This window comes from Crinia signifera, chromosome 3, assembly GCF_055691185.1.
Source record: "Crinia signifera chromosome 3, ASM5569118v1, whole genome shotgun sequence".
NCBI classification, from domain to species: domain Eukaryota; kingdom Metazoa; phylum Chordata; class Amphibia; order Anura; family Myobatrachidae; genus Crinia; species Crinia signifera.
Window position 1 is genome coordinate 244,376,089 of NC_139219.1, and position 20,015 is coordinate 244,396,103.

A 20,015-nucleotide genomic window follows, 5' to 3' on the forward strand; every position below is an offset into this window, starting at 1 on the left:
CAGAGGGGAAATCATTTGATGGTGAGAAACCATCGAATAGTTTTACCTCTGTGCGAGCAGATGTGTAAGCGTAGATCAGTATTGCAGTAACAATAAAGCAGGCTGTATTTACCCTGCACAGAAACAAAATAACTCTGTATACTGCCATGGAATGTCAGTATATACTGCTGTACACCCGGGATTGTAGTGACACGTCCAATGGGATGCATGTATCTTATCTGCGCTCCATAATACAGTCAATCAGATACCTACTCATCATAGGTCCAGTTATTGATCATCACCGTCCTATAACAGATCCAGAACAGAAAAGAAGTGACAGTTAGCAGCTGATCCCTGCAATACTTATAATTATTATTGTATATTATGTAAGTACGTTTCTGTATATTATGTAAGTACGGCTAGGAATGGATTATGTGATGATTGGATTATCGGAGAACCGCGCATGCACAAGCCCTCCATGCGGCCACAGCTGGTGATGGCCCGCAATCGCAGGCTGTACGCTGGTTGATTAAAAGCCATTCTGCGTCTGTGTGCGTTACCCTAGCGTCATTTGGGAGTGACACACATAAAAGCAGACGGGCCCGGCCGCTGGGAGGAATGGCTGCTGGCGCCATCAGCCCCCGATATTCCTACGGCCATCGCAGCGCCGGGTTACTATTGGCTTACACTGCACTGCACACGGAGGGGGGAAATACATTTGATGGTGTGGGGCTGACTCTTCCCACAGGTATGAATCAGCCCCACACGATGACAAGTGATGCAAAGTCACCTAACGACGTCGTGTGGAGGCCCTGTTCTACCAGACTAATATTGTGCAAGTAATAAAATGATATAATTACCTCACTTCTGTTTCCTTCCCTGGTGACACCTCTGAGGAATAAAATGAGGATATTACATGGTTTATTGTATAAAACTACAACAATTTGTATATAATAAAAGGTAATTAGTAACATCTCAGGACTTACCTGGTATGGGCACCAGCATCTGCTGCAGAGAGGAAAAAGAAGATTATTAGACAATATAACCCATTAAATGTGTGTCATACATGTCACCATTCCTGGTTGTGTATATAGGGGAGCATTTGGGGGAGTGACAGGACAGCAGAGAACGCAGAAGGGATCGGAGATTCCTGCTGGGGTCCCTCCTACATACATTTAGGGGATACGTAATATATTGCATAATAAATGGCCACATAGAGAGAGACATAGATATAAGAAATGTAAATAACTTACAAAAGGCTTCGGGCATCTATAGCCAATCACCCAGTTTAATTTGGGGACTTTTTGAGGAAATTCCCTAGAAACAGAATATACAGAGTATTATAGGGACTGGAATTGATGGGCCATCTGACAGCACTCAGTTATACAGATGAGGAGTAATAACAACACTCACACTTTGTGCTTCATAACACTCCACATGAAATATCTGTACTCCATCTCCTGCAGAGGGAATGAGAAATAGTTTACCATTGATTTTAACCTTAAACCTGCCCAGAGTCTACCGTAACCCAAGGGGGTCATTCTAATAGACTGGGTAACCTGCGAAGCTCACAGGTTACCGAGTCCCTGTGACACCGACCCACGTATCCCTGTGACACCGTCGCCACCATATCCCCTCGCATGTGCCTGCAGCAGTACAAATCATTAGATGGTCAGGTTTTACCTGCCTTTGCAAATATAAGTCAGTTGATACTGACTTATATTTGCGAGCACCTGGACGAAGAGAGGGCAGGCGGCTGATTTAGCATTTAGGCCTAAATAAGAATGACAATGTTTGGAGACAATAGAAAAAAGTTTGGGGCAGGAAAAGATTCACAAATACAAGAAATTAGGGAGCTCAAGGAAAACATACCTCCATTTTGCAACTCGTACTGAGAAGTGAGGGTTCCAAGGCAATCTCTCAGAACTCTGCGTGTGTGATGTCATGATGTGTCTGTGACATCATCCCCAGCTGTGATCACCTGCTGCAGGAGCTTTCTTACAGTGTGATCCTTATATGCAGTGAAGGGGGGGGGGAATATAAAAGATCAGTTGGTAGAAAAAGTAATAAAATAGTTCTCATGGTTTTTTCAGGTTTGTTGTCATATCTTTGTATTTGTTTGGGATCTAGGGAGAAAAATCCCAGTTTCCCAGACATCTCTATGTGGTCTCCCCATGTGTGTGGTGATCCCTGGTGACTCGCCGCAGATTATATCACATGTATGTTATATGTAAGTTCCCGTGTGACACACATAAGCTGGCCAAACAGCTACAGATTTATTGTCTGATCTGGCTGGCTGGAACAAAAGCCTGGTAGTGGATAACAGCAGATGACAGTTGACCATTTGCTGTGAGATGCTGGAAAACTGACAAACTGTCACTCAGATATTACCAGGTGTTTGTTCCAACCAGCCAGATATGACAATCAATCTGTAGGTGTATGGCCATCTTAAGCCAGTCAGCTCCTAACTGTCATGTTACAGGCTGGGTTGGAAAATTGACAGCAGCTGAATGGCTGCTGCATTATCACTTCTCCAGACTTATGTCCTATTGGTTTGTCCCACTGCTTACACTCCTACCAGCGCTCCCTCGCTTTTGTTATTAGCATTATACCACCTTCCTATAAGCTCTTTTCACATGTGTCCCTTGTGCATTGTTTATATAGGCATGCAGGCATACCTCCAACTGTTTCACTTTTTGTGGGACCGTCCTGTTTTTTTTAGATGTTCCCGCCTCCTGCCCGTGGCAAGTATAGGCCACACCCCCAAAATGCTGGCTGCACACAACGTCCCACTTGCCTTAGGTCTAATGTTGGGAGGTATGATGTATGTATGTATGTATGTATGTATGTATTCATGTATGTATGTATGCATGTATGTCTGTATGTATGTAATAGTGGACAAACAGCTTTATACAATGGGAGAGAGATTGTTTGACATTCCCATAGAACAGGGGTGGCCAATTAATTTCTGTCGGGGGCCGTATGAAAAATCTGAAGTGTGTCGGAGGGCCGAACCAATGATAACTTGAACTTCTCGCTGCAGTTGTCAGGTCTGCATTTATTTTCTACAAATCCGGATGAGTGCTGCCTCACTATCTTTGGATACTCCCCAGGTGCCGGACCACGCACTTTTATTATTTATATATATATATATATATATATATATATATATATATATATATATATATATATACACACACACACATGTAACACTGTGTGTGGGTATCTATATATTTATATATATATATATATATATTCATACATACACACACACATCTATACATTATAGATGTGTGTGTGTGTGTGTGTGTGTGTGTGTATATATATATATATATATATATATATATATATATATATAAATATATAGATACCCACACATCTATAATGTATAGTGCAGAGAAAATAGCCTGCTCCTTACTTTGCTTTAATAAAATGTATCAGTGGCGTCTGAGATAGGGGGGAAGCCAGGAAAGAGGCAAGTAGCTGAGAGGGGAAGGCAGGAGAGAGGCAAGTAGCTGAGAGGGGAAGCCAGGAAAGAGGCAAGTAGCTGAGAGGGGAAGGCAGGAGAGAGGCGAGTAGCTGAGAGGGGAAGCCAGGAAAGAGGCAAGTAGCTGAGAGGGGAAGGCAGGAGAGAGGCGAGTAGCTGAGAGGGGAAGCCAGGAAAGAGGCAAGTAGCTGAGAGGGGAAGCCAGGAAAGAGGCAAGTAGCTGAGAGGGGAAGCCAGGAAAGAGGCAAGTAGCTGAGAGGGGAATGCAGGAAAGAGGCAAGTAGCTGAGAGGGGAAGCCAGGAAAGAGGCAAGTAGCTGAGAGGGGAAGCCAGGAAAGAGGCAAGTAGCTGAGAGGGGAAGCCAGGAAAGAGGCAAGTAGCTGAGAGGGGAAGCCAGGAAAGAGGCAAGTAGCTGAGAGGGGAAGCCAGGAAAGAGGCAAGTAGCTGAGAGGGGAAGCCAGGAAAGAGGCAAGTAGTTGAGAGGGGAAGGCAGGAAAGAGGCGAGTAGCTGAGAGGGGAAGCCAGGAAAGAGGCAAGTAGCTGAGAGGGGAAGCCAGGAAAGAGGCAAGTAGCTGAGAGGGGAAGCCAGGAAAGAGGCAAGTAGCTGAGAGGGGAAGGCAGGAGAGAGGCGAGTTAACATTTACCGCCTCAGAGATGTGGAATCCGGACTGCGCCCGCCCTGCACAGTGCACAACATTATTGTGGTGTGGGAGGGGACGCAGTCACACGGCGGGCGTAGCAACCAATGGCAGCAAAGCGGCTGTCGCGTCACCGCATCCCCTCCCACGCTCCCAGTAATGCTGTGCGCGACAAGCACAGGCCGCCATTGACAGCAGCGGCGCCGGAACAGATCTCTCCCGGTCCCCTCTGCAATTTAAATGACAAGCGGCTATTCATAGTTGGGCCACTTGTCATGGTACTGAATGTCAGTGCGGCGGGCCGGACATAAGCGCCTCGCGGGCCGCATCCGGCCCGCGGGCCGCCCGTTGCCCACCTCTGCCATAGAATAAGTTTTGCACATAGCTTGTATCACACATAGGGAGGAACATGAAAGAATCTGGGGTACAATGTGGGGGTGCATTGATTCCCATCCCACGGATCCTCAGATACTAATTACACTAACATGAATATTACATAGGTAACAGATGTGGTGTTGATGATCCAGTAAAAGCATTGTGCGTTATATGAATGATGCTGGAACATAGGGGCCCCCAGTACTATTGGGGAGCAGGATAATGATAGAGAAATCTGGGGGATTCTGTGTATTATATTCTGCTGGAAGTCACATTATTCTGTGCTCTGTATTTTAGGTTTCCCGGATGCGTCTGGATGGAGAAGATCCCTCGCAGAACCTGGGAGGTGTATACAGCTTCTGGCTGCTTGGTCCCGGCCTCACTCTGCCGTATACAGGATCCTAATGGGAGAAAGGGTTAGTGCATTACTGAGCCAGGTCACATGTGATCATTCTTTACTGATTTATGTATTGTTACCGGTAACTGTCCGTGGTGTATCCGAGCCTTTATATACATACACAGTGCTGTGTACACTGATATGCATACACAGCGCTGTGTACACTGATATACATACACAGTGCTGTGTACACTGATATACATACACAGCGCTGTGTACACCTATTATATACACTGACATACATACACAGCGCTGTGTGCACTGATATACATACACAGCGCTGTGTACACCTATTATATACACTGACATACATACACAGCGCTGTGTGCACTGACATACATACACAGGGCTGTGTACACCTATTATATACTGACACACAGCACTGTGTACATCTATTATATACACTGACATACATACATACATAGCGCTGTGTACACCTATTATATACACTGACATACATACACAGCGCTGTGTACACCTATTATATACACTGACATACACACAGCACTGTGTACACCTATTACATACACTGCCATACATACACAGCGCTGTGTACACCTATTATATACACTGACATACATAAATAGCGCTGTGTACACCTATTGTATACTGACATACATACACAGCGCTTTGTGCACCTATTATATACTGATACACAGCACTGTGTACACCTATTATGTACACTGACATACATACAGTACACAGCACTGTGTACTGTATGTATGTCAGTGTATATAATAGGTGTACACAGCACTGTGTACATCTATTATATACACTGACATACATACAGTACACAGCGCTGTGTACACCTATTTTATACACTAACATACATACAGCGCATACAGTACACCTATTATATATATACTGACATACATACACAGCGCTGTGTACACCTATTATACACTGACATACATACACAGCTCTGTGTACATGTATTATATACTGACATACATAGCTGTGTAAACCTATTATATATACTGACATACATACACAGCGTTGTGTACTCCTATTATATACACTTACAAAAATAGACAGCGCTGTGTACACCTATTATATACTGACATACATACACAACACTGTGTACACCTATTATAAACACTGACATACATACACAGTGCTGTGTACACCTATTATATACATTGACATACACACACAGCGCTGTGTACTCCTATTATATACTGACATACACACAGTGCTGTGTACACCTATTATATACTGTGGAAGTCTACGTGCACACACGCCATTTTGTGATAGTATGGCCGCCATTTTGGTTCGCAGAGTTGCGCAAATAAAGTTTCCATACCCAAGTATGTGTGACAAAGTGGACCAGAAGAGTAGACATACTATCACACATAAATTCATAATAACACACTTACACGAAATGAAATATAGTTAAAGGTTTAGAACGCCACACATAGCTTAGTTAGCCCTGCACCCATCTGTCTGTATCGTGTTTAGTACCGTTCCGTTCAGTTCATTATGCGAGGTATTCCGGTCATTGCGAATATTTCGCAATATACACTGCCCGATAGTTATGGACATAATCCATATTCCAGAGACAGTTTCTGTTGAAAGTAGGTAACAAAGGAAACTAGATGAAACCAGTTCTTATCCCTGCTGACGCCGAAACCATCAAACAAAGGACTCTTAAAGTTCACTCCCCTGCACCTAGTCAGACCAGGTGCAGCATCTAACCCCCCAATCACAGCTGAACTGACATACGACCTCCGACCAATAAGAACGGCCTTTGACCTCCCCTTTCTGACCCTATAAGATAGGCGACCCAGAGCAGCCAGGGTCTCTTCGGCACATCTACCTTCCCATGACTTTTCTACCGGACTATAGTTCAGCCCTGAACGATAGTGAGCTCTGACCGGACTGCACTTCGCATATTTGATGAGACGGGTAACGGTTGCATTAACGGTATTTATACTTATTGTATAGTTGGCTGGTTGTGTCTTGTATCTGTATTCTTTCCCCTTAGCAGAGCCTGTTTAGTATTCATTGTTAGCATATTGTATCACTTGTTAAACCTGTATTTTCTATTCCTGTAACCCCCTTTTGTCCATTAGGGACTTAAATACAACCTTTTTATGGAGTTCTTATCTCCTTACTTCTATACTGTGGTTTGTGTCTGTTATTCGCATTTAGCGATAAAGATATATTACGGACACGGTCCATAAGGGTATATTCGCAGATTAGAGACAAATTACTGCGAAGGAATCTCTTATTAAGGTATTGATTCTTGGTGTACAATATACAATCAAAGGTACGCTACGCTGCGCTACGTTTTGTTCGCACGTAGTTAGGTATAAAGGGTACGTAGGTTGCGGACTTATTACGTAACCTGCGCTTTTCACTTATTGTCTCTCTGGTCATATTTAATCGCCATTAACAATTGGGGGCGCGTCCGTCCGCTCCACATTCCAGAACTCAGTACCAGGCGTGCGACCCGACCTATACCAGCAAAAGGGTGGAAGTATTATCCATTGCTGGATAGGCCGGGTCCGCGGCGGTGCGGGGTTCGGGAAGTGCTAGCGTTGAACCCGGAGCACAATAAGTGAAAGCCACGTGTTTAAAGCATATATTAAGTGTTTAGTAAACTGTACTTCTGCCTGCCACAAGTAGTTTAACGGGGTATAGTGTCTTGGGCTGCTTGTTTATTATAGTATATGTACCACGTGCGATAAGGTTCGCACACGTGGAGTCTGTGTTTATTATAGTACATAGAGGATCCCCTCTGTGCAAAACTATAACTTTTATTGTTAGTTACTGCAAAACCAGAGACTCCGCCACGTGGCGACAAGCCCTGGGCCTTTTGCAGTAACGTAAAGCGTCTATTGTGTATTACGCAAGGTGCGCGCGCACGTGCCCACATCTGGAAAGTTTCGCATCTTTGTACGTGATTTACGGATTAAGTGCGGGATTTATTTCGCATCTTGATACGTAACTTTCGGACGGAGTCAAGGGATTTATTCCACATTTAGGCGCAATTACTGCGTATAGCGAAACCCGAGTGCAACCTTGATACTATAGAACACGTGGGTGGCCGATCCATCGGCGGCCTGTGAACAGCGCATGTACACACGTGGCTGTTCATTGGTACTGCACATGCAGCACACATAGGAACTCAAAGGTGAACAGTAATAAACCACTAGCCTTATTTAAACAGTATAGTAATATACTGCGAATGGGGCGGTGATTTAATAAAGAGAAAATAAGTTTTTTTTTCTTTTTGTTCATTTTCTCATAAACAAGCAACTCAAGCATTTATTTTAATAGATTCCTATAGCGTATTATAAGGGATTTATACCTGCATAAGTATCTAGTGAAAAGCTACCAGCCTGGGAAGATTTTCTGTACAGAAATATTTCAAATATATGCATAAGACCAAGGTGTAACCAGCGCCCAGTGTGAAAAATAACTGAGGCGAACGGGTGTGTGACGACACGACTCAAGCGCAGTGTAGTCCAGTGTAGGACAGTCCAGTTAGGACCGGGTTCACGTGACGACGTGCCCATAGGAACTGCCCCTTCAGTGGAATTGATTCCGCTAGGAGGGTACAAGAAGATACATCGGAACGCACTTGTTTCCGATTAGCTACTTTAGAAATCCAATTTTTGGGGGTATAGGAAAACAAGTTTGTTATACCCTGGAAAAATTGTGCCGCACCAAGCAAGTTGGCTAGAAGTTCGCTGCTAGTTGAAAGACTTGGTGATTGAGTACATTACCTCGCATTGTGGGCTTCACGCTTAATTGCGGAATAGTGTCGCTGTGTGGAGAAGTGAGTGGTTGGGGAGCTCTCAACTTAAATAACCCACCGATATCTATAAAGCTGTGAACGTTTATTCCTGTAAATATGGGTAATAACGGGTCACGCTGTGATGACGTGCAAGATAGGGAGGAAGCAAGCCGGCCAAAAGGATCGGCTGCTTTTATTATGTGCAGGAAGCACGGTGAACTCGCAGTTGTTTATCAAAGTAAATGGAGAAAAATGACACAAGGCAGCAAGTTAGAATTTCCCAGTGTTGGTAGCTTCGATCCAGAAATCTTATCAGCAGTAAAAGATGAAATATGCCTACTCTCCAGTCGTAAGGAGAGAGTGAAGCATATAGATATTCTTAAATTGTGGCAGAAGGAAGGACAGGAACAATGGGGAACCAGAGGTCTGGCAATACTTGACGCAATCAGCCACAATAAAAATGCAACCGTTACAACCGCTGCCACAATAGAATCAGCTCCCCCACCCCCATATGTGCCGAAGGGGTTAATGACTCATAAGAAAGACATGAGTAATAATGTATCCATTGCTAACTTGTACCCTGTTTTTACCCCCTATAAGCAAGATACAGATTCACAAGGGAGATTCCTGACATCAGCCATCCCTTGCGAAGCTAGCGGAAAGGAGAGGGAGGCTGAGACAGCCCAAGCTGCTGCTGCCGTTATGGTCGAGGAGATGGCTGATGCCAGGAACACGATTGGAGACACAGGTAAGTACACACAACACAGCACAGAGATAGTTGCTCCTGGGATGTTGTCCAATGGTGCAGGGAGGATACAGATCCGCCCTCTGCACACAGTGGAACCTCCTTGTGGACGGGGAGACGGGGATGAGGTAATGCCTGTAAAGGATAGTGACATGCACAATACATGGACACGATTGGAACGTCATTCAATCATCAAAAATTTCCCTGATCCCAGCAAAGATCTGGCAAAGTGTCAGAAATTTGTAAGGGAGCGAGGAAATTCAGATGAGCCCACCAATAAGGATTGGCGATACATGTTGAGAGCTTGCCTCCCTTCACACATAGATGTCCAGAAGTTCATTCGAGACAGTGGTGTGGAGGGCGATAAGATTTTAACTGAACAGGGCAACCAGGAAAATATACGCCTAATAAATATACAATTAGGTGTATATTTCCCAGCGACAGTTGAAAATACCCTAGGGTTCACCATCACACAGAAAGATGGTGAGTCCACCAGCGGATATTTCAACCGTGCTTTACAGGTGTTGCCAAAACACTCTGGTATCCCCAGCCCCAGGGACAACATACATCTTAAGGGAGGGATTGTCTCTGTGCTGATACAAGGTCTTAGGGAAAATCTGAGAACCAACACAGAAACCATTCACCCCAACTGCAGACAGATGTCAATACACACTTTAAAAAAAATCTGCTGTTGATCTGGACAAACGATTTATGACAGAAAGACAAAACCAAATGGTATGTTTCAAATGTGGAAACAAAGGACACATAGCCAGACATTGCAGGGTAAATAACCATAGAAAACATAACACATATGTAAGTAACTGAGAGACACAATGGGAGAAGACAGGTAGGTCTCAACACATAGCCATAGCCCCACCTAGTAGCCAACGCCGCCCTAAGCATGACACATACATGCAAACAGGGAGTAGGACACACATACACCCCACATCCAGGTAACATAAGACAATATCTGAGGGAGGAGCCTCAGATATGGGTAAGTGGAATAGTTTAAATATAAAGTTTTTTTGTACCTAACCCGTTAACAACATTCTCTCCTGGTCTAGGTTGTGTCAAGCAAATTAGTAGCAGCAATTGGGGTAACAGGAAAAATACAGCATTACCCACTGACGAAACCAGCAGATGTTACAAGCGGGCCTCTGCATGCCAAACACTCTTTTCTGTTGGCTGCAGCGGCCCGCCTAACCTCCTGGGTAGAGATTTACTATGTAAAATGGGATGTGTCATCTATTGCACCCCTGATGGGGTATTTCTGGACACTCCTAGAAATCTTACACAAGAAGTGCAAGATATGCTGGACAGTCCTCAGAGGCTAATGCTGTATTCCACTGTTATAGAGTCAAATCCATCTAAGGTAGCTAAAAAAACTACAGCACAAATACCGAGTTCCCTTTGAACTAAAGATGGGAAGGACACAGGATCAATGGCAACCATAGCTTCAATAGAAACCCTGTTAAAAACAGAAAGTATAGCGCCCCAAAGTACAGCCTCACCATTCGAAATCTGAGGTTGAGCTGGAAAAATACCCAGTGAAATAACAAGGTTCCCAAAAGAGAACTTTTAGCTAAATACCCCTAGACACAGCCCATAGTCACAACCACACTGGGAAACAGAAAGAAAGGGAGGGCTTACAAATCAGAACAGGAGTTGAAAAGGGTAAGAACCAAATAGTTGAGAGCCAATTCCCCCATAGTGCTAAATCCTGGTGTCATCAAAATAAAAGAAAATTTTCGGTTGAAAATAAATGTACACATTACTGTCATTAATATTTTCTACCCTCTTTGAGTTTTTCTCTCTCTTTTTCCAATTTTTTTTTCTCCTTTCCATACTTTTCTGTTCCAGAAACCTCAGAAAGCCACCAAGCCCCTCCCCTGGGTCTTGCAAGATCGCACACTGTCCTTACGGCCCACAAATGGGTAAATACCAATACAATGGGTTAATGATCTATTGTTATGTCCTTTCCTCATCCACAGCACCAGCAGTTGGCGATAGACAACTTCTGGTGTATCCTCCTGAGGCAGGACATAAGGTATCTCAGGACGGATTGCGGTTGCGCCTGAACTAGGGGAGGGGGAGGGAAATCTGGGACACATTAGTAACCATAAACCCACAAATCATAGAAAAATAGTTCGAAAGATCTGTCGCACTCCCAGCAGAGAAAATACCCATTGTGAATATGCGATACCCCATAAAGCGAGTAGTCACAATATATTTTTCAGTAAATCTTGAACAAAGTCCCAGTAACTTTAAGCATTGCTCCTAATGTTACCCAGGGCAACCACAGCCACCATCTTGTGAAAAGCAGTCCAAGTAATGCACAAAGCATTCCCCTTCTACAAAGAATGAAAAGGGTTGTAAAACGCATTTACATATAAATAGGTGCAATCACAATACCCATGTCTTCACAGACAGATGTGGATAAAGAAGGAGAAACAGGCCTGATTACAGCTTTTGCCATGGGTAAAACTGACACAAGAGACCATGTGATTTAGAATATTAGACCTGCTGAGGGGGCGACAGATATAGTGACGTAAGAAACCTGGTGATGCCAGCCTGACCAATGTCGTACTGCAGTGTGCAATTAAACCCTATTATTTGAGCACTTCCTACTTGTCTACACAGTGTAGTTGCCATAGCACTACTGGTAAACAAAACTGAGAATGTGGTGTTGGGGTGTGTTTTAACTGTTTATGCTCCTCATATAGTCTGGACACTCCTAAAATTCTGCCTAAACATGTGAAAAATATTCATCAGCCAAGTTCACTAAATGGGAACTTGCATTGATGTTACCAGGAAAATGGGTGATATTGTAAACCCAGCAACACTCTTACCAGGTGTGCCCGCCAAAGGCACAAAGGGTGGATTGGTGCTGAGGTTGCTGGAATGGTGGAATTTAGTGGGAGCCGAGACGAATATGATTGCATGACATGTTTGAGTCAGACCTTTTGCAGCAGGCCCCCAAAGGGTGGTAACAACCCATTGGAAGAGGTAATTCATTTTTTTTTCGTTCTTTCCACAACACCGAGAGGGAAAATTGTACACTGGCTATACCGTAATAGATGGAAAAGGCATAGTAGAGGCTGAACCCATTGGACGTCTCACTCAGCAACAGCAGTCTCATTAATAGTACTGCGAACTGAGAGAAAAACAGCCAATATTCATGCCGACTCCAAGTATGTTTGTTGGGGTAATACAGAAGATCTTAGGCCCTATGGCGCCTCAGATGTTTTGTTTCAGTAGCTGGCACTCCAGTGGCGCAAGCGTTGTAAGTTTAAAAGATTTCTGACAGTCACACAGCTGCCGGACAGAGTGGCTGTTATCAAGTGTAAAGGCCACATCTTCGATGAGGATTCAGTGTCACTTGATAATGAACATGCTGGCAAGGCAGCTGGGTGAGCCATGCGCTCTGCGGATAATGTTTGTGTCCCCCCCTGTAAATGTCAGTATATTCACATAGAAATACAAGATTTGTGTCCCCTGCAGGAGAAGCAGTCTGGAAGCCGAAGGGATGTGGACAGGAATAGAAAGATGGACAAGGAAAACCAGTGACTCTGAGAACATGCCAAACTGTCAGGACAGAGATAGCCCATGGCCTGACTTGTCTTGACAGGGGAGGTAGGTGGAAAAATTAGTCCGAAATTTCTGGCGTGCCCACAGACAGGTAAGACGACAGGATCATGCCTTACTTGTCTGGGGGGAAAGAAACTGCAACGGTTGTTCCCACAGAGCCATCTCCACATCCCTCCTCCAGCAGGATCCTCTGCAGGTAATACAAAATTGGCTTCGTACAGTCCACTCTAGAAGCATTTATTTATTTATTTATTTTTTATATATATATATATGTGTTGACGTTTGTGTGTATAGATATAGCAGCCCAGAAGCACCCTTGAGTATGCAAGTATATTTATATATATGAAAGGTTTAAGTCATGTGTGAACCTTTAGGGACTGATGGTACACCCCATAATCTCTTTATGTAGTAGTAGAATCACTCTCAGAACTCCACCTCATTTGTCCCCATCGAAACATTGCTTGGCGGGCAGCCACAGGTTATGGTAATCCCACAAGGAGATCCTAGACCACAAATGCAAGTGATGTATCCACACCTGGAAAACTGCAGCAAAAGGACTTTGTTGACACCTGTTGTGAACTGTCATAACCATGAACCAGGAGATGTTGTTGTTGTTTCCCCTGCTTTGCCATATACAGGTTGCTTGATAGACCTTTGGAAAGGACCACCCCAGATCTTGTTGACCAGCACTACCTCAATAACAAAGTCGCAGAGGCCCTTATTCTGGTTGGTGCGGTCGAGCCGCATATGCGGCTCCGACCGCACCAGACGAATCCCCGCCCACCCTACGGATCGCCACGGCCGTCCGTACACGGACGGCTGGCGATCCGCATAAAAATGGTGGAGGCTACGCCTCCACCATGGTGGGAGCTGCCCCCTGCATTCGATGGTCGTCGACCATCGAAGGCAGGTCCGCACGCCGCGGCAGCTCCCGCAAGCTGAGACCACACGGACAATCGTCCGTGTGGTAGCTTGTATGGGGGCTGAAAGCTGACATCCGGCGACGTCAGCTTTCCGCCCCCATGAGTTGCGTCATGCCCTCATTAGCATGCGTACGCCCCGCGTTTGCATGGGAACGCCCATGAAACGCGGGGCGTACACATAGGGAAATGAGGGCATGATGCCTCTCACGCCCCTATACGCCCCCTTTGCGGCGGACGAAATACGTCTGCGGCGAAGGGGGCTGCACATGCGCAGATTCACCTCTGCGCATGTGCAGAGTAAAAACATCGGCGGTACGGCCGCACGCGGGCCGTACCGATCCGATTAGAATAAGGGCCAGAGAGAGAGATTCGGGTACGTTCGTCCTACTGCCAAAGGAACAGAAAACAAAAAGGTCCTTACACTCGAGGGCGAAAGAAAGAATTCGCTAAGAGGCACCATTTCGGGAGGACTGGAGAGCAGCTAAGGTCAAGCAACCTGTACAAGCTACAAAAGGGACTGTGACACACCCCACTGGTAACAGGTTGGAAGGATCAATAACAAAATTTTTCCTTTCTCAGTTTTCTCTATTGTTGTGGGTCCTATTCTTGTCTCCCCCCCCACTATCCGTTATCTTCAAAATCAAGGATACCGCCGCCGCACTGCTGCCAGGCATTGGACGGACGATACAGAGTTCTGAGAGTGTGTTACCCATCCCAGTTTAGGTCAAGGTAGAATCTATAAACTTGATACATTACCCAGGACCGGATGTTTGATAGTGATAATACCATCATACTTAAAAGCATACCAAAAAGAGAGACAACAAAGAGTTCAAGGGTCTGTTGTCACAAACAATACCTACCAAAGGATGCCATATCTGAAAAACGTGTATATGTTGTAACCACCCCTGTTTTTATTTTGATCCCAAAACTGTACATTATCCTTCGTGACCCTGAGTAGATTGTTCGATAAATGCGGCCCATCGTTTATCCATGATCCTGGATCGGCCGAGAGCAGATGGTTTACTCCCCTTATATGTTTAATTCATGTATCCCAATTTCTCTGTTAGGATTATGAATTTCTGTATTGTCGTGTGAAATGTTTTGTATTGTAACAGTTTTATATTTACTGTTAAAGGGTGGACTGTGGAAGTCTAGGTGCACACACGCCATTTTGTGATAGTATGGCCGCCATTTTGGTTCGCAGAGTTGCGCAAATAAAGTTTCCATACCCGAGTATGTGTGACAAAGTGGACCAGAAGAGTAGACATACTATCACACATAAATTCATAATAACACACTTACACGAAATGAAATATAGTTAAAGGTTTAGAACGCCACACATAGCTTAGTTAGCCCTGCACCCATCTGTCTGTATCGTGTTTAGTACCGTTCCGTTCAGTTCATTATGCGAGGTATTCCGGTCATTGCGAATATTTCGCAATATACACTGCCCGATAGTTATGGACATAATCCATATTCCAGAGACAGTTTCTGTTGAAAGTAGGTAACAAAGGAAACTAGATGAAACCAGTTCTTATCCCTGCTGACGCCGAAACCATCAAACAAAGGACTCTTAAAGTTCACTCCCCTGCACCTAGTCAGACCAGGTGCAGCATCTAACCCCCCAATCACAGCTGAACTGCCATACGACCTCCGACCAATGAGAACGGCCTTTGACCTCCCCTTTCTGACCCTATAAGATAGGCGACCCAGAGCAGCCAGGGTCTCTTCGGCACATCTACCTTCCCATGACTTTTCTACCGGACTATAGTTCAGCCCTGAACGATAGTGAGCTCTGACCGGACTGCACTTCGCATATTTGATGAGACGGGTAACGGTTGCATTAACGGTATTTATACTTATTGTATAGTTGGCTGGTTGTGTCTTGTATCTGTATTCTTTCCCCTTAGCAGAGCCTGTTTAGTATTCATTGTTAGCATATTGTATCACTTGTTAAACCTGTATTTTCTATTCCTGTAACCCCCTTTTGTCCATTAGGGACTTAAATACAACCTTTTTATGGAGTTCTTATCTCCTTACTTCTATACTGTGGTTTGTGTCTGTTATTCGCATTTAGCGATAAAGGTATATTACGGACACGGTCCATAAGGGTATATTCGCAGATTAGAGACAAATTACTGCGAAGGAATCTCTTATTAAGGTATTGATTCTTGGTGTACAATATACAATCAAAGGTACGCTACGCTGCGCTACGTTTTGTTCGCACGTAGTTAGGTATAAAGGGTACGTAGGTTGCGGACTTATTACGTAACCTGCGCTTTTCACTTATTGTCTCTCTGGTCATATTTAATCGCCATTAACAATACTGACATAAATACACAGCGCTGTGTACAACTATTATATACTGACATACATACACAGTGCTGTGAACACTGACATATGCACACAGCGCTGTGTACACCTATTATAAACTGACATATATACACAAAGCTGTGTACACCGATTATACACTGACCTACATACACAGCGCTGTGTACATCTACTATATACACTGACATACATACACAGCGCTGTGTACACCTATTATATGCTGACATACATACACAGCACTGTGTACACTTATTATATACACGGACTACACACACAGCGCTGTGTACACCTTTTATATACTGACCAGGGGTGCCGAGAGGGGGGGAAAGCAAGTACACTTTACCCGGGCCCGGGCCTGTCAGTGGGGCCCTGGTCTGGACACACAGTTCTTTTTTTATTTGGTGGGTCTGAGTGTGCCGGAGTCAGCTGTTCAGCGGCGGCATTGGGATTGCGGATGTGGGCAGACGTGGGCCTGCATGGGGGCAGCAGCATCACAGAGGTCCTTTTGAGGCACTCCAGGGCCTGCTGAGAGCCAGCCATGTGACAGGAGTTTACCGTGGCTCCGCGACAGGAGGATACTTAGGGTAGGTAGTCCCTGGGTGCTGGGAGGAACTGGGTCAGAGACAGGCCACCTTCCATGGTAGTACCACCCACTCCGCAGAATCGCAGCCCACCCTACTCCCCACATTCCTATCCCAGCCGCCACCAGCAGCAGCAGGTGCCACCGATGTCCAGGTCACTGTGTTTCAAGATGGAAGGTGGGTGGCTGGTTGCTCTGTGTCTGCTGCCTCCCTGCATGCTGCTGGGGCTGAGATCCAACTCTGGAAGTCAGCATGTAACCCCTGGCAGAGAATGTACTGTAACTCCATGACAACGAGCATGTTAACCCCTGGCAAAGCATGTAGCCCATGGCAGAGCATGTTAATCCATGGCAACGAGCATGTTAACCCCTGGCAGAGCCATAGGCGTGCGCACAGGGGGTGCCAGGGGTGCACAGGCACCTCCTAATGATGGGCACCCCCCTCAGCTGCAGTGTGTGACAGACGTGGCCGAGGCTGCTGCAGGAGGATACTACAGTACTATCTGTATTATCTAGTGACGCCCCTGGCTGCCTCTAGGGGGAGCTGACGTGCACAGCTTCGCTGCCTGGGTGAGGACTAGGGACGGAGGAGTGAGGAGGGACGGAGGAGTGAGGATTTCCTGCCTGCTGATAGAAATTTGCTGCAGGTGTGCTCAACTTATCGGGACTCAGGAGGTGCTGTAACAGGGGGATTTGTATATTATCTGGGCAGTCTATGGCTTTGTTTTATGGGGGGGGGTGTATAAAAAGTTATTTTTATATTTGTCTTTAATCATGCTGCCTGCTTTTTATTATGTCAAAAAGGTGTGTGTGTATGTATCAGCTTTTTGTATGTATACTGCATGTGTGTCTGCATAGAGGGGCTGTATGTATGCTGTGTGGGTGTGTGGGAGGGGGCTCTGTGTATACTACAATACATCTGTGTGTGTGTGTGTGTGTGTGTGTATGTATGTGTGTGCATGCTGTGCCTGTATGTATAATGTGTGTGTGTGTGTGTGTGTGTGCGCATGTGCATGCATAGAGGGGGTGTATGTGTGTATATGTGTGAGCATACTGTAGGGGGCTGTGTATATGTATACTATGTGTGTGGGGGCTCTGTATGTATATACCTGTGTGTGCATAGGGGGCATGTGTGATGTGCATTATTGTGTGTGGCATTATGTCTAATGGGCATTACAGTGTGTGGAATTATGTTTAATAATAGGCAATGATGAACATGCCCAGTAGACGGTGATGGACACGCCCAGTAGGCGGTGATGGACACGCCCCTCCTATGGTGCACCCCCTAAGAAAATGGGCTGCGCACGCCTATGGGCAGAGCATGTACCTCCTGGCAGAGCAGGTTAATCCCATGCCAAAGAGCATGTTAACCCCTGGCAGAGAATGTGATCCCCTTGCAGAGCAGGTTAATCCCATGGCAACGAGAATGCTAACCCCCTAATATGCAAGGAGCATTACGGTGTGTGGAATAACATGTAATGGGCATAATAGCATGTGGTAAAATATGTAATAGGTATTACGGTGTATGGCATAATGTGTACTTCCCACTACGGTGTGTGGCATAACGTGTAATGAGCATTATGGCATGTGGTATAATATGTAATGGGTGTGTGATATGTGTAATAGGCATTATGGTGTAAATCTTTGTCCCTGTATCCACCTTGTAAGCAGTGGTGTAACAATGGGTCCGCGGGGAGTTTAGTCCGTGGGGCCCCAGGAAGTTGTTGTACCGGGGCCCAGGATTTCTCTTGGCGGCCCTGATACTGACATGCATACACAGCGCTGTTTACACCTATTATATATACTAACATACATACACAGTGCTGTGTACACCTATTATATACTGACATACATACACAGCGCTGTGTACATCTATTATATACTGACATACATACACAGAGCTGTGTACACCTATTATATACACTGACATACATACACAGCGCTGTGTACACCTATTATATGCTGACATACATACACAGCGCTGTGTACTCCTTTTATATACTGACATACATACACAGCACTGTCTACACCTTTTATATACTGACATACATACACAGCGCTGTGTACTCCTTTTATATACTGACATACATACATAGCACTGTGTACACCTATTATATACACTGACATACATACAGAGCGCTGTGTACACCTATTATAAACTGACATACATACAAAGAGCTGTGTACACCTATTATATACTGACATACATACAGAGCGCTGTGTACACCTATTATATACTGACATACATACACACAGCGCTTTGTACACCTATAAGGCGCCTATTGAATTATGTTGTTGCTATTCATACCATTACTTAACACTTATGCCTAAAAATAATTGACACAAACACCTTATCTACAAATAACGACACTGACACCAACTGCGTAAGGTAAAAGGTTATAGTTGTTTATTTAATTGGTATGACCCCTATTTGTATAAGGGATGGCAAAGAAAGCGCTTGAGACCAGCCCACTCCCAGGTGTCACCATGGTAGCGACCTTAGCACCCCCAATGGCCACACCCCTTCTTGTGGGTACAGCCTGCGCTGTGACGGACATACTGCCCCCTTCTATTGCATGACGTGGCCTTCCATGAAGGACCAACGCCCCCAGCCGGAGCTGGGGACTCGTCCGCCTTCTTGTCAAAGGGGGGGCAATACCGCACAGAGACCACCTGACACCCCACCTGTTTGCTGGTCGAGAGCGCCTTCTCGCCGATTGTTAACTATAGCTATGGAAATAGAGTACCAAATTTGGTGAAACTGCTTGATGCCAGGTAGCACAGAGAAAAAGGGTAGGGAGGGTGGGGATCCAGCTTCAAAGAGGCTCACTTCCTGTCTCTTGCCTACTGATATAACCTCACTGGCTGCCGCCCCCCCCTGCTACCTGATTGGCCAGAACTAACTGCCACTCACTGCTATTTCCATAGGGCTACACACAGCTGCTATATCTGCTCTTGCTTATGGACATCAAATTCACAGGCTCTTATATTCCCTCCAGCCTATGCGGCCCTCGCTCTGTCTTATATATACTGACATATATACACAAAGCTGTGTACACCGATTATACACTACAGCTCACACATATTCCGCAGCACTTTACAGAGAATATTTGAACATTCACATCAGTCCCTGCCCCAGTGGAGCTTACAATCTATATTCCCTACCACATTAGCCTACGCGTATATTTTTGGATTGTGGGAGGAAACCGGAGTACCTGCAGGTAACCCAC

The 20,015-nt window shown here is 45.2% G+C and overlaps 1 long non-coding RNA gene across 1 annotated transcript in view; it reads left to right on the top strand.

The window, feature by feature from the left end:
* The window catches only part of LOC146062687 (uncharacterized), a 62,347-nt gene that overhangs the window by 357 nt on the left and 41,975 nt on the right, over window positions 1-20,015 (top strand). The window lies entirely within an intron of this gene.